This window comes from Salvelinus fontinalis, chromosome 16 (assembly GCF_029448725.1).
Source record: "Salvelinus fontinalis isolate EN_2023a chromosome 16, ASM2944872v1, whole genome shotgun sequence".
In the NCBI taxonomy this organism is placed as follows: Eukaryota; Metazoa; Chordata; class Actinopteri; order Salmoniformes; family Salmonidae; genus Salvelinus; species Salvelinus fontinalis.
Window position 1 is genome coordinate 14,236,358 of NC_074680.1, and position 17,818 is coordinate 14,254,175.

A 17,818-nucleotide genomic window follows, 5' to 3' on the forward strand; every position below is an offset into this window, starting at 1 on the left:
TACATACACTAAACAAAAACATAAACACAACAATTTCAAAGATCTTACTAAGTTACAGTTTATATAAGGGAATCAGTCGATTGATATAAATTAATTAGGCACTAATCTATGGATTTCACATGACTGGGAATACACATATGCATATGTTGGTCACAGATACATTTTTTTTAAAGAAAACCAGTCAGTATCTGGTGTGACCACCATTTGCCTCACACATCTCCTTCGCATAGAGTTGATTGTGGCCTGTGGAATGTTGCCTCACTCCCCTTCAATGGCTGTGCGAAGTTGCTGGATATTGGCGGGAACTGGAACACGCTGTCGTACATGTCGACCCAGAGCATCCCAAACATGCTCCGTGGGTAACTGGTGAGTATGCAGGCCATGGAAGAACTGGGACATTTTCAGCTTTCAGGAATTGTCTACTGATCCTTGTGACATGGGACCGTTCATAATCATGCTAAAACATGAGGTGATGGCGGTGGATGAATGGCATGACTATAGGCCTCAGGATGTCGTCACAGTACCTATGTGCATTCAAATTGCCATTAATAAAAATGTGATATTCTTCGTTGTCTGTAGCTTATGCCTGCCCATACCATAACTCCACCGCCACCATAGGGCATTCTGCTCACAATGTTGAAATCAGCAAAAAATGTGTCCACAAAATTTGAGAGAAATACATTTTTTGTGCATATGGAACATTTCTGGGATATTTTATTTAAGCTCATTAAGCATGGACCCAGTTTATATTTTTGTTTAGTATATATAGAACACTGGGAAATATATATTTCTTATGCACTGGGCCTTTAAATGGGTTTGATGAACCCAATACCTGGGTTTGATGATGAATTGTTGGCACATCTGGGGAGTTTAGTTATATTACGATGTGTATATAACTCGTTTGTTGGCAATCAGTGCCTTCGAACAAACATTGTGGCTGATAACTGGTAAAAGATGCACCGTACTGTATGTAGCCTAGTGGTGCGTGCAAGCTAGCGATGGGTGCATTTGCATGCCTGTTGTAGTTTCACTGTACTATCCATAGCTCCCCACACGGTGGCGGGCATGTAGTTGACACACACAACATTGCTGTCTTAATAATTATCTGTAGTTGAGGTGATAAAACAGTCGCGATTGTGTGATCCTGTGTTTTCTCATATCAGTGATATTTAAATAAGAATTTAGCTGTAGCATGAATCACATGAATTGAAAATGACTCACTCTTTGTATGCATGCTTCTTGAAGATGCAACACAGGAAATATTGACTACTGGATATATATGACAAACCCAACGCAACAGAATTGTTTTCTACCCGTGTCACCAAAATGTTGTTCTGGAGCAGTCACATACACTCTGTGTGCCAGGTTCATTGCATTACACTAAAATATTGGATCAAACGAAGCTTCTGACGTCATTGATGACGTTCTTCTGATACTGTGACACGCATTGGCACACAGCTTCAAAGTTAGCAATGCCTCAGAGTTTCGGTATCACACGTAACATCCCTAGTAAATGCTACAGTATACCTTGCTACAGTCCACAAAAACACTATAGTAAATACTACAGTATAATACCGTCCCTAAAAACATCTGCCTTTAATACTACAGTATACTGCAGTCTGCAAAAACACTACAATAATTACTATAGTATATATACACTACTCTTTTTTTACTACTTTATGTGTACTATAGTAAACTGTAAATACTACAGTATACTACAAGTGAATACTACAGTCAAGTCTGCAGAAACACTAAAGTGGATACTAGAGTATTCCTTCCATAGTATACATTATAGTCTCTTTTTATGTCAGTAGCTTGAAGGTGACTTTGTTGACTTCTCACAAATAGTTAAAATGCAATGCAGTATATACTGTGTGCATAAGGACAATAACTAGGCCTATAAGAATGACAGCTTTTTGGTCCTTTTGTATCTGATATCAATAAGAAAATAAAAAAATTGCATCATTATGTAAACTCTGTTGGTGGGATATTTGGTCGTTCATCTTGTATTTGTTCGGTGTGATTTCTATTCACACTGATTATCTAAGACATGTTAGTGTGAGGAAATGAGGGCTACTTTACGTTAGTAACCCACATTAATGTGAATCATATTAACCAACGTGCTGATCCTCTGAAATAAGACCACCATCTCAAGGGTAAATACAGACTGAAAAAATAACAAACCTCCTTCCTTCTACTGGAACTGACCACATGACCTCATCTGGGTGTGGGAAATATGACATTCAATCAAAATATACTTATGATGCCCTCAGCTTGGATAGATCTACTCCATGATACCACATGTTCATATGGGATGACATAATGCGTAGAAAGGAAAGAGGCTGTCAAACAACTGTGTTTTGCATTTCACAATGATTCACTTGGAGTGGCACAGGACAACAGAGGCAAGACCCTTGGATTATCTGTCTTTTTAGGTATCAAGAGCTGCAATGAACTTGATGTCAAAAACAAAACGGGTCGAGACCAAGTAAGAGCACTATGTTGCCACCTGAGAGCATCTCGACAATACAGTGCATTCGAAAAATATTCAGACCCCTTTCTTTTTTACATTTTGTTACGTTACAGCCTTATTCTAGAAAAGGATTACATTATTTCCCCCCCATTACTCTACACACATTACCCCTTAATGAGAAAGCAAAATCATGTTTTTAGAAATTGTAGCAAATGTATTAACATTTAAATAAATAAATATCACATTTACTTAAGTATTCATACCCTTTACTCAGTACCTTGTTGAAGCACCTTTGGCAGCGATTACAGCCTCGAGTCTTCTTGGGTATGATGCTACAAGCTTCTCACACCTGCATTTGGGGAGGTTCTCCCATTCTTCTCTGCAGATCCTCTCAAGCTCTGTCAGGTTGGATGGGGAGCGTCGCTGCACAGCTATTTTCGGGTCTCTCCAAAGATGTTCAATCGGGTTCAAGTCCGGGCTCTGGCTGGGCCACTCAAGGACAGAGTAGCCCAGAGTGGACCAGCGACTTGTCCCGAAGCCACTCCTGCGTTGTCTTTGCTGTGTGCTTAGAGTCGTTGTCCTGTTGGAAGGTGAACTGTCGCACCAGTCTGACTTCCTGAGCACTCTGGAGCAGGTCTTCATCAAGAATCTCTCTGTACTTTATCACTCCATCTATCACTCCAGTGTTAATCGCTAAATTGTCATTATTTCGCCACTATGGCCTATTTATTGCCTTACCTCCCTAATCTTACTACATTTGCATACACTGTAAATAGATTTTTCTATTGTGTTATTGACTGTTCGTTTGTTTATCCCATGTGTAACTCTGTGATGTTTGTGTCGCACTGCTTTGCTTTATCTTGGCCAGGTCGCAGTTGTAAATGAGTACTTGTTCTCAACTGGCCTACCTGGTTAAATAAAGGTGAAATAAAATAAATAAATAAAACTTTGCTCTTTCCCTCGGTCCTGACTAGTCTCCCAGTCCCTACCACTGAAAAATCCTGACAGCATGATGCTGCCACCAACATGCTTCACCGTAGGGATGGTGCCAGGTTTTCACTCGACATGACGCTTGGCATTCAGGCCAAATTATTCAATCTTGGTTTCATCAGACTAGAGAATCTTGTTTCTGATGGTCTGAGAGTCTTTAGGTGCCTTTTTGCAAACTCCAACCGGGCTGTCATGTGTCTTTTACTGAGGAGTGGCTTCTACCATAAAGACCTGATTGGTGGAGTGCTGCAGAGATGGTTGTCCTTCTGGAAGGTTTTCCCATCTCCACAGTAGAACTCTGTCAGGCCTTTCTCCCCCGATTACTCAGATTGGCCGGGCGGCCAGCTCTAAGAAGAGTCTTGGTGGTTCTAAACTTCTTCCATTTAAGAATGATGGAGGCCACTGTGTTCTTGGAGACCTTCAATTCTGCAGAAATGGTTTGGTACCCTTCCCCAGATCTGTGCCTCGACACAATCCTTTCTTGGAGCTCTATGGACAATTCCTTCGACCTCATGGCTTGGTTTTTGTTCTGACATGCACTCTGAACTGTGGGACCTTATATAGACAGGTGTGTGCCTTTCCAAATCATGTCGAATCAGTTTAATTTACCACAGGTAGACTCCAATCAAGTTGTAGAAACATCTCAAGGATGATCAATGGAAACAGGACGCACCTGAGCTCAATTTCAAGTCTCATAGCAAAGGTTCTGAATTCTTATGTAAATAAGGTATTTCTGTTTGGGTGATCATCAAATCAAATCAAATCAAACGTATTTATATAGCCCTTCTTACGTCAGCTGATATCTCAAAGTGCTGTACAGAAACCCAGTCTAAAACCCCAAACAGCAAGCAATGCAGGTGTAGAAGCACGGTGGCTAGGAAAAACTCCCTAGAAAGGCCAAAACCTAGGAAGAAACCTAGAGAGGAACCAGGCTATGAGGGGTGGCCAGTCCTCTTCTGGCTGTGCCGGGTGGAGATTATAACAGAACATGGCCAAGATGTTCAAATGTTCATAAATGACCAGCATGGTCAATGTGTGGATTGATGATGGAAAAATGTATTGAATCCATTTTAGAATAAGGCTGTAATGTAACAAAATGTGGAAATAGCTAAGGGGTCTGAATACTTTCCAAATGCACTGTATAAGCACCATGTAGTGGGTTTCTCTCTCTCTCACTCTCGTTCTTTGTGTGTGTGTGCTTGTTCTTTGATTGTGCAAAGCATTACATCAGCACACTACACCCACACAAGTGACGGATACTGTACGTGTGAACAGAAGTGTTTTTGAGGAGAATCAGTGGCCTAACACAGCACAGGAAAAAGTAGAGGATTGGATGGCTATTCCTGTGAAATAATTGTGAAGTAACTGTTCTGTTTTTGTTTTTGTTTTTGTTTCTGCTTAGTGATTAGACAACATTGAGAAATGTACATCACACTGTTATGTCCTCATTGTACTCTTTACCTCTCACCCATTGTAGGCTGTGCTCCAGATCCCACAAGTCCATTTCACATGTCCAACAGCAGTAGAACACCCACGTCGACCTCACAACGATACCAACCATGCCCATTGACACTGTAAACAATATACTGTACAACACATTTAGCTCAGCAAGCTAATTTAGTTTATTTTTATGTAAGCGGTCTGGGCTGTAAGCTGTCTAACTGCCAAAGTCCTGAAGAACCTGGCAGACCCAGCCCTCGCTAGCTCAGCAACTGGCAGTGTCTTGGACTGCCTCTGGGGTGGGTTGGAGTGGCTGGCTGTGCTGGACTTTCCCAGCATGGGAGAGAGAAAAGTGGCATGTCACTGGGCACAAACTGGTTGAATCAATGTTGTTTCAAAGTAATTTGAATATTGTGTCCATGGGAACCAGGGCTATCATTCATTTTGATCTACGGTGTCCACAGATTTATAAGTGAAAATGTCGGAACCGGTACCAGACCTACGCAGATCCCCTAAACAGGTTTTTACTCTTGAAATGTATGCTTGTCATAACAAAGGGGTTGAATACTTACTGACTCAAGACATTTCAGCTTTCCATTTTTATATTAATTTGTAAAAATTCTGAAAAACATAATTCCACTTTGACATTTTGCCTAAGAACAGCCCTTAGCCCTGGTATATTGGCCATATACCACACCCCCTCGTGCCTTATTTCTATTTAGTCTACACATTCTCGTTCTGAACTTCTCACAAAAGTGAGACGGGTGTGACTTTGTGACAATGACCACACGAGCAGACTATCTGATTTCACAGCTCTACCTCAGACACCACAAAGCACCAGCTATGCGGGTGTCGGCTATCACTGGTTAACGTGTGATCTGATCTAGGCCTTTTCTGTGCTTTTAAATGGTTGATGACAACTAAACCAAAAATCAGATTTCTTTTGTTGGAATTTGGTTGTGCTTTTAGTTGTAACACATTAGGAATTCAACAAACTTCTGGCTGTCTTTTTGAGTGGGTGAATAAAGGTTGAAATGTCATTGATCAACGTCTCAACCAAATATTACCCACATTTCCATGTTGAAATGACGTGGTATGCCCAGTGGGATAGCTCAGCTGTCAAGAGTGGAGAGGGGAGCCAGGGAGCCAGCTAACCAGGCAGCGAGCCTCCAAACAAACGGCTTCAACAGCTAACAACTCCTAGTGACTGCAGCAGAGTAGCTAAATATACACCCATGCTTTAGCCTCCGTCTACACACTGAAAGACTGGGGACAAAGGAAGAGTAAATGAAAGACCTGGACATGTGACAAAGGACATCATACTGCTGCACCTCTCTCTCCCTGCTGAGCAATGGCTCCTTTCAAACACAGACTTCCTCACCCTTACTCCCTTCCATTCTCTCTCTGTCACAAGCACTCCCTCACTGACTCCTCAAAGAGTGTATTTCCTTGGCTGACTTACAGAGAAAGAGAAAGGGGAGAGAGAGAGAGAGAGCGAGAGAGAGGAGAATGTAAAGAGAATGTGTGTATGAGAGAGGGGAGTAGGGAGAGTGGATAAGCGAGTAGAGCGAGAGAGAGACCCAGATCTCTTTGCTGTAGCATTTTCCTCTTGACCTGGAATCCTAGAGGAGGAGAAATGAGAGAGCAGAGCTGGTCCGTGTGATGGCATTCACTCGGTAACAAGGCAGATGAACATGAGTAGTAGTGAGAAGAGGAATAAGAAGAGGTCGTCAGAGGACATCGACATACAGAAGGACAGACTGAGTCTCCTGCAGGATTACCTTCAGCACCACTCCAAACCTAACCCTGGGGACCAGAAAGAACAGGTAAGAAAGTACAGGTAACTGTCTTCTACATAGTGCGCATTAAGTAGTGAAAGCATCCGTCTCTCCTCTCTAAACAGTTAAACCATTTGCCCGTGCCGTGGCAGGAGCTAAGCTTATCAGCTGAAATGCTCTAGTATTATGAGTTTGAAATGCAGAGAGGACTATTACTGTTGCTGGACTTTGCCAGTGCTGTTCTGCACTGATATACTGTAGGTTAGGGAGTAATGTGTATCGGGAATACCATCTATTTCAATGGACTGTGGCTGCCTGCTTTGTACAGCATGAATGGGTTAAAACCCATGATGTTCCCTTTAATTAAAACACATTCAGTTGATGACATGTTTTTTAAGAGAGTTAAGGTATTTTGACTGTTCTCAGGAGGTAGAATGGTTATTAGCAAGGAGATAGACACAGGCACTGTGACAGCACACACCGGAAAGAGAGAGTCATTAATCTAGCATTTCCTATAAATCACTACTTATTCCTCTGTCATTGTTATGTAAAAACAGTGTGAGAAACCCTTCTAGCATTTAACTAGTGAGAAGAGCTTTCTGACGACTTCAAGCTGACAACGTAATCCAGACAAATGATGTTCTCCTGAGATATTTAGGCTGGAAGATAAGGAACAGCTAATCCAGATTCCTCTGTTAAGATCTCTTCCCTGAACCTTGTCTAGGGGGGCTCAACTTTCTACCTGGTTATTAATTCATTTGAGTGATGTTAAATTATTTCATTTATCACCATGCCATAAATCACAGAACATTCATGTACATTTGGTTCTCATGAACTGTAATCCATTTGTCAAGGCATAGGCTGTCTAGCTGAGCCAAAACGAAATGTGCAACATATCTCTCTTTTAAAGGGTTAAAGGGAGTGGTTAACTGTCATTCATCTCCTCAGCACCTATCTGTCTCTGTCGTGCTCCTAATCCAGACCAGCTCTGGGAGAGAGAGGAGAGATACTTGAGCTTTTCCCACTCGAGCTGATGTGGTCCTCCAGCACTTATTGATATCATGGTAGATACATGGAGGAGGGGAGAGAGAGATATCCGCCATGAACATTTTTGGCACTTTGTCCAGGTCAGGGATAAGGAGATCCTTTCCAAATGTTTGCGTCAGTAGTTAACTTTACACATGTGAGCGTTTTGCTTCCAGGGGTCACCACAGTTCATTCACATACCTGTGAGAATCAGACACAGTATTAAAACTGGTCCGGTGTTTTACAATGTTTGAAGAGTTATTAAGTCAGACAGACCAAGCTAAATCATATAAGTGCCACAGGCGCAGAGAGGGCACTTGCTTACTCAAACTGCTTCCCCTTCCACTGAGTATGCCGTTGTCACAGAGCATGTCACGTCACTACATAATTATGATATTGCATCACTTCCTTCTGATCATTGAGATGACAAGGACATGGCTAAGCTGTGAGGTAATGTAGCTGTGAGGTAATGTAGCTCTATCAGCTGTGGAAGACAACACAGCACAATAGTGAATGTACATCCAGTACTGTTCCTGCAAGGTACATCATGCACTAGGCTTTGGAATGTCTAGATTGTTGGATAGAACGTATCCAATATTCTACCTATAGAGAGTGCATAGGGGTGATTATATCCCCTGGGCATGTGTCCACTATTCAGTGCACTGCCATCAGCACCAGACCTGGGATAACTACAGTTTTAAACTACGCTTTGGGGAAAGTAACTATTCCAGGGGAATAAATAGTTACTTTGGAGGTGACTACAACTATTTGAATACAGATCCCAAAAAGTACAACTTTTTAAAACTATTTGAATACAGATCTCAGAAAGTGACTACTTTTCAAAACTTTTTTAATGCAGATCTGAGAAAGCAGCTACTTAAAAACAATTTTTGAATGCAGATCTCAGGAAGTGGATACCTTTCTGAAACTATTAGATTGGCCTCTTTCAACTAATGGCAGGGCTGTATCTGGAACTGCATGTTGAAGATAGAAATAGAATGAATAGAGCACACACAATCTCCTGCACTATTCCAATCTATCTCAGAGTCATATCTGAAGAGTTTTGTTCCAAAACGCTATATACCCTCTGTGACTTCCAGGAAGATTTTAACACACTCATCCCCAAAAATTCTCCAAGTTTTCACCCTCTGTCACGATCGTGTGGAGGATTGACGGACCAAAACGCAGCATTTGGAAAATAAGCCATCTTCTTTTATTTTAGAAGAAGGCAAAACGAAACAAAAACACTTACGAACTAACCAAAACAATAAACGAACGTGACGCTAATAAAACGTAGTGCACACACATGCTACAAACGTATATCATAGACAATTACCCACATCAAACGAAATCCTATGGCTACCCTAAATATGGCTCCCAATCAGAGACAACAGAAATCAGCTGTCTCTAATTAGGAACCCATTCAGGCAACCATAGACTCTCCTAGACAACTACACCAACATAGACACAGCTAGACACATACACTCAACACAAACCCATACACTACACCCAACACCCCCTTTACCATATAACCACCCAAAACCGATAAAACACAAACATTCCCCATGTCACACCCTGACCTAACTAAAATAATAAAGAAAACAAAGAATACTAAGGCCAGGGTGTGACACCCTCATTGTTTGTTGCTTTGACAAAGTTATTTCTGAAGATAATTATTTATTTCAGGTGATTAGTGATTCATTTACAGGTCAACCCTGTTATGTGAACTGAACTCTCATTTTAATGTGGTGAAACTATTCCTTAAAAAAATAAATCCAATACATCTCTGCAATGTATTTTAAGGCTTTACATGCATTTTAGCAAGGCTGCAAATGTACAGTATCTACATGTATTTGAAATACATTTTTTGCCATTGATATTGAAAAAATCTATAAATGCAACATGCAACAATTTCAAGGTTTTACTGAGTTAAAGTTCATATAAGGAAATCAGTCAATTGAAATTAATTAATTAGGCCCTAATCTATGGATTTCACATGACTGGGAAAACAGATATGCATCTGTGTATCAGAAAACCAGTCAGTATCTGGTGTGACCACCGTTTGCCTCATACAGCGTGACACATCTCCTTCGCGTAGAATTGATCAGGCTGTTGATTGTGAACTGTGGAATGTTGTCCGACTCCTCTTCAATGGCTGTGTGAAGTTTCTGGATATTGGCGGGAACTGGAACTTGCTGTCGTACATGTTGATCCAGAGCATCTCAAACATGGGAGACATGTCTGGTGTGTATGCAGGCCATGGAAGAACTGGGACATTTTCAACTTCCAGGAATTGTGTACAGATGCTTGCTACATGGGGCCGTGCATTATCATGCTGAAACATGAGGTGATGGCGGCGGATGAATGGCATGACAATGAACCTCAGGATCTTGTCATGGTATCTCTGCGGATTCAAATTGCCATCGATAAAATGTAATTGTGTTCATTGCCCGTAGTTTATACCCGCCCATACCATAACACCATCGCCACCATGGTGGCACTCTGTTCACAACGTTGACATCAGCAAACCGTTCACCCACACGACGCCATACACGTTGTCTGCTCGGTACAGTTGAAACCGGGATTCATCCGTGAAGAGCAGTGTTACGGATGTTACAACACCGAACTGGCAGTTACAACGCCTAACTGCAGTCAGGTCAAGACCCTGGTGTGGAAGACTAGCACGCAGATGTACTTCCCTGAGATGGTTTCTGACAGTTTCTGCAGACAGTTTTTGGTTATGAAAACCAAACCCACAGTTTCACCAGCTGTCCGGGTGGCTGGTTTCAGGTGTTCCCGCAGGTGAATAAGCCGGATGTGGAAGACCTGGGCTGGCGTGGTTATATGGGGTCTGCGGATGTGAGCCAATTGGACGTACTGCCAAATTCTCTAAAACGATGTTGGCGGCTTATGGTAGAGAAAATAACATTACATTCTATGGCAACAGTTTTGGTGGATATTCCTGCAATCAGCATGCCAATTGCACTCTGTCAAAACTTGAGACATATGTGGCATTGTTGTGATTTTCATTCTTCCCAGCACAAGGTGCACCTTTGTAATGACCATGCTGTTTAATCAGCTTCTTGATATGCCACACCTGTCAGGTGGATAGATTATCTTGGCAAAGGAGAAATGCTCACTAACAAGGATGCAAACACATTTTGCACAACATTTGACAGAAGTAAGCTTTTTGTGCATACGGAACATTTCTGGGACATTTTATTTCAGCTCATGAAACATCGGACCAACACTTTAAATGTTGCATTAATATTTTTGTCCAGTGTATATTGAAATGTATTTTTTTCCTCATATGGGTGGCAACAAAGGTCTGCTTCACGTGGCCAACGCAATGGTCCAACTCATCACTCCTGTGACATTTAGAAGGCATGCTTCTGCCTATAGTGTGTTGTGGGTGTGGGCCAGAGGAAGAAGGGGAGGACCATCCTCCTCAGTGAATTTCATAAAAATGTCAATTTTAAAACATTTAAATGGTTACTATTTTAGATAAAACTATACTAAATATAATCACGTCACCAAATATTGATTAAAACACACTATTTTGCAAAGAAGGTCTACAGTAGCCTCAACAGCACTATGTAGGGTAGCACCATGGTGTAGCCGGATGACAGCTAGCTTCTGTCCTCCTCTGGGTATATTGACTTCAGTACAAAACCTAGGAGGCTCACGGTTCTCACGTCCTCCAGCCTATCAGAGCTCTTGCAGAATAAACTGACATGTTGTCCACCCAATCAAAGGATCAGAGAACTACTGAAAGCTTAAGCTACAGCTAGCTAGCACTGCAGTTTATAAAATGTGGTGAGTAGTTGACTCAAAGAGAGAGAAAGACAATAGTTGAACAGTTTTGAACAAATTCATTTCTTCCAAAATGAAGGAGAAGCAAGAGCGAAATAGAGAGAGAGTTTGTATTTTTTTAAACTTTCAGTTTCACTTACTTAGCTAGCAAATGCAGTTAGCTAGTTTAGCCTACTGAAACACTCTGCTCCAACAGAGGGATGCTTACTGAAAGTACACTAACGTTACTGCATGATTGTAGCGGGTTTACTAACGCATTAGTTCTATTAGCTTTGCTGACTATGACGTTACTTTAGCTAATATTGTGACAACTATGTAGGCTGTTTGTATAGGTTTGGCTTGGAAAGGCTTTTTCGCATGGTCACATACAGCTGATTTGTTGTGCATTGAAGTCCACAAGCCAAGGGAGGAAAAGGAATACAATGTGGCTGTTATGAAAGTGAACTCTGTTCACGCATGATCAGGGTGTATTCGTTTAGCCGATTCTGTTGAGAAACATTTCTTAAACAGAAGCAAACAGAACAAAACAGGGATAAACATACCTGAATTTGTCCAATAGAAATTTTAATTTGCAACTGTTGGACTAATGTCACCTGAAATTTGTCTCTCGACCTGTGTGCACCTACATTGTAAACTTTCATTCATAGGCAAGGTTGTAGCAACCTCATGATGGGTACAGGGAACATTTATGTACAGTAGTAGACTATCATGTAGTCGCCTAGACCTATCGATGTTACATTGAACTGGGTGAATATAATATGAATGAGAGTCATCCAATATGCTGTAAAGGAAATAAGGCCATGCTCATAAGAAAAAGGTCCTCCCTCATCTTAAACTGCACTGACCGCCACTGGGCCAGACTGCCTATAGTGTGTTGTGGGAGTGGCACCAGACTGCCTATGTTTTATTTTTTAAACTTTCATTTAACTAGGCAAGTCAGATAACCTCTACAGGATCGGTGGGTCCCCCACAGGACTGTTGAGCTAACGTAGGATAATGTGATTAGCATGAGGTTGTAAGTAACAAGAACATTTCCCAGGACATAGACATATCTGATATGGGCAGAAAGCTTACATTTTTATTAATCTAACTGCACTGTCCAATTTACAGTAGCTATTACAGTGAAATAATACCATGCTATTGTTTGAGGAGAGTGCACTGTTATGAAAATGTATTAATAAACCAATTAGGCACATTTGGCCAGTGTTGATACAACATTTTGAACAGAAATACAATGGTTCATTGGATCAGTCTAAAACGTTGCACATACACTGATGTCATCTGCTGGCCAAAATCTAAATTGCACCTAGGCTGGAATAATACATTATGGCCTTTCTCTTGCATTTCAATGATGATGGTACAAAACAAAAAAAAATACAAAAAAACGCTGATCTAATGTGTTATAATCTCCTACATTAATTTCACATTTCCACAAACTTCAAAGTGTTTTCTTTCAAATGGTTTCAAGAATATGCATATCCTTGCTTCAGGTCCTGAGCTACAGGCAGTTAGATTTGGGTATGTCATTTTAGGAGAAAATTGAAAAAAAGGGTTGGATCCTTTAAGAACAAATTCTTAATAACAATGACGGCCTACCACGGCCAAACCCTAACACCAGACGACGCAGGGCCAACTGTGCGCCGCCCTATGGGACTTCCAATCACGGCCCGTTGTGATACAGCCTAGAGTGTGTTGTGGTGGTGGGCCAGACTACAGGAAGTGTGTTGTGGTAGTGGGGGAGGTTGGAGGAGTGACCCTGACCCTGGTTGTGGCCAGACAGAGGGTGCTGGGGCTGGTCACTATTCTCCCAGTGGTCACTGTGGTGCAGCCTACACACCTGGTGGGGAGACTCAGCAACAGCTGTCCCTGACCCGTGTTGTCCCCATCACCCCTATCACTAGACCCTAAGTCATGAATGTAAAGAATGTGTCCCAGACCTGGGTTTTACATAGAATGGATGCAGGTTACATTTCCATGTTTTGAAGTATAAAGAAAAACCACAGTGCTTCAGCAGCACAAATTGAATGGCCATGCAGTTGATGGTCTTTGCTCTTTGATAAAGCTCAATGTGAACCAACATGACATTCTACTAATATTGTGACTGGGGAAGTCCTCACTTTCTATATGATATCTAAAAGGAACCCTAAGCCTTCTGTATGTCACATACAGTACCAGTCAAAAGTTTGAACACACCTACTCATTCAAGGGTTTTTCTTTATTTTAACTATTTTCTACATTGTAGAATAATAGTGAAGAAATCAAACTATGAAATAACACATATTGAATCATGTAGTAACCAAAAAAGTGCCAAGAGTGTGCAAAGCTGTCATCAAGGCAAAGGGGGGCTACTTTGAAGAATCTCAAATATAAAATATATTTTGATTTGTTTAACACTTGTTTGGTTACTACATGATTCCATATGTGTTATTTCATAGTTTTAATGTCTTCACTATTATTCTACATGGTACAAATTCTACAAATTGAAGAAAAACCCTTGAATGAGTAGGTGTGTCCAAACTTTTGACTGGTACTGTATTTATCAATATAGGTCATCAGTATCTTGGGTCATTGCAAATGGTTCTGACCCTATTCCAACTGACCTTCGCCGTCTCTTCTAGCTAGAAATAGTAGTCATGCAAAGAAACTGGCTGCTGAACTTTTGAAAGGTTTGTGTATTGAGACTTCGAATTCCCCTGAAGAGAGACTTACTGTAGTAATCAGTGATCTCAACCAGGCTGCTCCTCTCTTCCTCCCTCATTCATGTTGAGGGAGTGACATCATGATGGACTTCTGGAGAGTTCCGTTTGTTCTCTGATGTCATCGATTTGGACGGTTTTGCACATTGTTGACTGCACCATGACTCTGAGATAGAGCTGCCTTATCACCGTGGTTTCTGGGTTTTCAGTGTCTGCACTGGCTGACTGCTGGAGCTCTTGAGTTGGACAGACTCAAGTTAGACTAAATGTGTATCGCTTTCTTCCAGCAGTGTGAAACGATCATATAATGTCATGTAATATTATGTTATGTCATGTCATGCCATGTTATACATGGACAGATCAGTGCAGACCATTTGAACTGTATGGAATTTCATGCAGAGACCACCTGGCTGGGCCTGTGGAAATCCGGAGTGGTTCAGTGCAATTCTAATTTTAGACTTCAGAGAAATGACTGACTTCATGATTTAGTATGTAAGTCTACTGTATCTGAGTGTGCTTCACCCATGTCTAATTTGCAGACTCTATGGCCTTTATGCAACATCCTGAACATGACCCATGATCCCACGCCCCTCAGAATCTCCTTTTAAACGTTATATCCAATCATGTCACGTTACTCAAGGAATTTGGTTCTTGATTGGTTGGTGTTCATTTACAAATTCTGTAAACCTACTCCATGTTGCTCCCTAAATAGATCAAGTGAATTGGGTTGCTACCCAGCACAGTAGAGTTGTGAAGATCACATCTACTGTGAGATGCAACACATGCAAACTTCAAATCAATCAAATCACATGAGCCATATACAACAGGTGTAGACCTTACTGTGAAGTGCTTACTTACAAGCCCTTAACCAACAGTACAGTTCCTTGTTCAGAACATATGGAGATACTTGTATGTGCACATTTAGGCCTGTGTGAATTGCATATTATTTGATAGGCCTACTGCGTACAGTAATAGGGCATACTAGCTGACCCATCTTCATCTACTGAAGGTCCTTCCCTGTACAACTTCTGTCGCTCATGTATTCATACAGTGCACATCTTCCTTTTGTCATACGGTGCCTTCGGAAAGTATTCAGACCACTTGACTTTTTCCACATTTTGTTAGGTTACAGTCTTATTCTAGAAGTGATTAAATTCAATATTTTCCTCATCAATTTACACCCAACACCCTATAATGACAAAACAAAAACAGATTTTTATACATTTTTGCAAATGCAGAGAGATCCTTGATGAAAACCTTCTACAGAATGATTAGACCTTAGACTGGGGCGAACGTACACCTTCCAACAGGCCAACGACCCTAAGCACACAGCCAAGACAACGCAGAAGTGGCTTCGGGACAAGTCTCTGAATGCCCTTGAGTGGCCCAGCCAGAGCCCGAACTTGAACCCGATTGAACATCTCTGGAGAGACCTGAAAACAGCTGTGCAGCGACGCTCCCCATCCAACCTAGCAGAGCTTGAGAGGATCTGCAGAGAAGAATGAGAGAAACTCCCCAAATACAGGTGTGCCAAGCTTGTGGCGTCATACCCAAGAAGACTCATGGCTGTATTTGCTGCCAAAGGTGCTTCAACAAAGTACTGAGTAAAGGGCCTGAACACTTATGTAAATGTGATTTTTCCAGGGTTCTTTAAACAGGTGTTGCTTTGTCATTATAGGGTACTGTGTGTAGATTTATGAAGCGGAAAAAACGATTTAATCCATTTTAGAATAAGGCTGTAAGTTAACAAAATGTGGAAGAAATCAAGGGGTCTGTATACTTTCCAAAGGCACTGCACATGGCACTGTTAAGACACTGTGGTCCTCATGTTGAAGAGCCCGTGTTTGCTAATGGTGGAACCTCTAAATTTAACCAATGCAATCAGAAGACTGTGATGATGAAGGGGATACTATGAGTTGAAACCTGGTAGGGAAATGACATTGCTCTGGCATGATGACATGTCAGGTGTAAGAAATATTGATGTTTTGAGTATAAATAGAAGTAGATCACTAGATGTACCATTTCAAAACGTATGTAAAGTAGCCAACAAGACAGGAACGATGACTACAAGGAACTCTATTCCACATCAAGTAACTCAAGCGAGCAGTAAAATCTGATTTAAAAAACATAAAACTACATGTTATGGAACAACGCGGACTGTGAAGAGACACACACACACAGGCACACACACATACGCACACACGCGAACACACACACTCTACACAAACATACATTGTAATGTTGCAATATTTTTGTATTGTGGTATTATACATGTTGTATTGTAGATATGCAGTGGTATAGTAGTGGTGAAATAATGTGTTCTATTATATACACATTTTTCTTGTTAATCTTGTTTGGACCCCAGGACGAGTAGCCTTGGCAGCAGCTAAGGGGGATCCTTAATAGATACAATACAAAATGTCAGCAGGGACCATCATCTCTGAACTTTTAAGAAATTCCAAGTGAATAAACAGAATTTCCATGTGTAATGTAATGCTATGACATCAATCAACGAGAAATGTGTATAATGTAAGTGTGATCAGCTGTCTCAACCGACAACAGACGTCATCACTCTTCAGTTTAACTAAATTTGTCTCTGGAACACGTCTGTTAGGACCTCAAAGGTCATTGTTTGTCTGCAAAGGAATGTGTCTGCAGAAAGCTGAGACAGACCAATTTGTACCACTACATGGGAAATAGGGAGTGGAACTTGTAAAAACTGTAATACTCATATTTGATTCTAGACAATTTCTTCCACATTCACGAGTCAAGTTTGATTGAAATATCCGTTCATTGAAATTCTGGTATTTTCTGGCGAGGTCATGTTTTCCTTGTTAAGATGGAAGAGCCTTGGGATCTCATTGCATTTTATAAGTGTCTGCAGGCGTGGTACATTGCCAAACTCCTTCGTGCTGAGGCACAGTTCCCAGACCATATTTAGTCACGTTGGATTCATAGCGTGGATATATCAAACTCCCCAAATCAAACTATTGATTTTTCCAAATACTTTGGAGGGTCCCTGGAATCCCGGCAGCTGCTGGCACTAGTGTCTCAGGAAGTAGGAGCTATCTATTTACCATTGCTGACATTACAGGCCTAATAAGGACCATTCGGCTATGCAGAAGAACCCCTGGAGGAGCGTTGGCGCTGGCACTGGCAGAGGAGGTACAGGCCTCACACAAATAACACCAACGCTAGAGAGGTCTGGGAAAGAGATCATATCCACTGGCTCAATCAGGCTCTCCAACTAAGTTTGTTTATTTCATGGCATGTCCACACACGTTGTGGTCGAAATGTGGATTGTATTTACAGTATGTGGTGGAGCTGTAGGCAAACGTTGTTACTCTTTAATGATCATTTGACCAGTATGTTGTGTCCCAACCTAAAGTGGTGGGACTCCCCCTAAGTCTGCTGCACGCACCGCAGATAAAACACAAATGTCTGTTCATTTGCTGATCATGGCTTTAGTGATGGGGATCATTTTTCTACAGCATCGACCAGGAGCATGTGTGTACCCTGAGTGACAGCTGGTCATGACCGCCAGGGTCTGGCTGGCTATGTGGGAGTAGACATGGGGAACCCAACCTTACTTTAGTCCCAGG

The 17,818-nt window shown here is 41.5% G+C and overlaps 1 protein-coding gene across 1 annotated transcript in view; it reads left to right on the plus strand.

Moving 5' to 3' along the window:
• Positions 1-6,271: 6,271 nt before the first annotated feature.
• LOC129812682 (filamin-A-interacting protein 1-like) overlaps positions 6,272-17,818 on the plus strand; it is a 36,158-nt gene continuing 24,611 nt past the window's right edge. The window contains exon 1 of the mRNA XM_055864454.1: positions 6,272-6,729. The gene's annotated coding sequence lies outside the window, so the exon portion shown is untranslated. The remainder of the gene's footprint in view (positions 6,730-17,818) is intronic.